Source organism: Phyllostomus discolor, chromosome 3 (genome assembly GCF_004126475.2).
Source record: "Phyllostomus discolor isolate MPI-MPIP mPhyDis1 chromosome 3, mPhyDis1.pri.v3, whole genome shotgun sequence".
Classification (NCBI taxonomy): Eukaryota; Metazoa; Chordata; class Mammalia; order Chiroptera; family Phyllostomidae; genus Phyllostomus; species Phyllostomus discolor.
Window position 1 is genome coordinate 100353092 of NC_040905.2, and position 2065 is coordinate 100355156.

At 39.9% G+C, this 2065-nt stretch overlaps 1 pseudogene; it reads left to right on the top strand.

Moving 5' to 3' along the window:
* Window positions 1-1329: 1329 nt before the first annotated feature.
* On the top strand, window positions 1330-1804 carry LOC114501578 (annotated as a pseudogene).
* The last annotated feature ends 261 nt before the right edge of the window (window positions 1805-2065 follow it).

Here is a 2065-nt window from a genome sequence, read left to right on the forward strand (position 1 = left end):
GAAAATTATTTTGGATTGTAACAAGAGAGATCCAGAACCCTTTTTTTTAAAAAAAAAAAAAATTCTTTTAATAGTCATTCAGGGACATAGTTTAATTGGATTAAGATACTTTCAAGAGGTGAATTATAGGATAATAACTTAGACCTTTCTGTTTAATAGGCTCTGGCCTGTGGCCTTGAGTCCACTAGATCTGAAAGGGTGAATTACTGTTCCATAACTCACATGGTCTCATTTAAAGATACTCTGGTTAAAAGATAATTAACACCACCAACTAATTCGGGCAAAGGCAACCCAAGATCTAAGACTAAAGGACAAGGGGGAATACAGAGATAAATTTGGAAACTTGGCTCCTAGCTTCAGAGATCAGAGAATAATGTTAGACCCTCAGTAAAAAATGAATGGCCTCTTAGCCCAGCAGAACTCTGGGTATTTTTCATTAAGGCCTGACTCACATGTGTGGAAGTCTTGAGCACTCCATCCTTTCAGATCTGATAAAGTAACTAATTAGACTTTAAAACTAGCCAAGTGTAGGTGATATGTTCAGCAGGTACCTGCCTCCTGGAGGCAGAATGGACAGTGACATCTTAAGACACCCCAGTGGCCCTCTTCTTGTTTTCCCCCAAAGTGGTTTTCTCACTGATGCATGGAGTTTTACCATTTGAAATTCATTTGTTTTGAGTTAAATGTTTACATTCTTCTATTTCCTCTTTTTAAAAAAGAGTTGATGTTGTATGTAAGTAAGTGTGTGGCACTTAACTTACAGATGCGAATTCAGATCTAAACTCCACAGCTCACAAACGGTCAGATCTTGGGGAAATTGCATACCCTCTCTGTGTTTCAAATTTCTCATCTGTAAAATGAGAATGATAATACCAATTTCCTAGGACTATCATGGAGATTAGATAAAAGAATGGATATAATACTTAGCAAAATGTCTGACATAAAAAGTTTGAAAGAATAAACATAACTAATGAAAAATATTCATCATGGAAAAGGTACAGGGAATAAGAAGCATAACTGGTAGGTACAAAATAGACAGGGAGATGTTAAGAATAGAATAGGAAAGGGGGAAGCCAAAGAGCTTAAATGTACATGACCCATGGACATGAACTAAGGGGGCAGGGAATGCTAGAGGGAATGGGAGCACAGGGTGGAGAGAGATAAAGGGGAGAAAAAATATGGGACAACTAATAGCCTAATCAATGAAATATACTTTAAAAAAAGAAAAATATTCTTCAGAGAGCAATATGTGTACCAAGTTTCACATAACTGACTACATTCTTTTTTTTAAAATTCTAGAATGTGGCTTTCTCCAGTGGAATTTTCAGATAGCCGGAGCTGCAGGCCCTAGGACCATCCTCCTGTCCTCAGTCATGGCTTGTGGTCTGGTCAGCAGTAACCTGAATCTCAAACCTGAGGAGTGCTTTAGAGTGCAGGTCAAGGTGACCCCTGACATCAAGGGCTTCGTGATGAACCTGGGTAAAGATAGGAGCAATGTGTCCCTGCTTCAACGTGCATGGGGACACCAACACCACTGTGTGTAACAGCAAGGGTAGAAGGGTCTGGGGGACTGAGCAGCGGGAGTCTGCCTTCCCCTTCCAGCCTAGAAGTGTCACAGGGGTGTGCATCTCCTTCTACCAGGCAGACCTGACTGTCAAGCTGCCAGATGAACACACATTCAAGTTCTCCAAATGTCTTAACCTGGAGGCCATCAATTACCTGGTGGCAGAAGGTAACTTCAAGATCAAGTGTGTGGCCTTTGAGGGAAGCCAGCCAACCCATGGTCACCAGTGACGGTAGCTGCCTCTGTTCTCCTTGAAAAAAAAAAAAGAAAGAAAGAAAGAAAAGAAAAAAAATCTAGAATGTGAATGTCATTCCATGCAAGAAATAAAAGGATGATGAATTCACTATAGTTCATAGAGACAGTTTTCTAATATGGCACTAATGAATAGTTGACCTCCTCTTAGGTAAATTGGACTTCTGAAAATTTCTAGAAACCTAAAGAAAATCACCTTAACTCCAAAGGTTCTTATCCAGTTTAGGATGTCAGTACCAGCTGATAGGA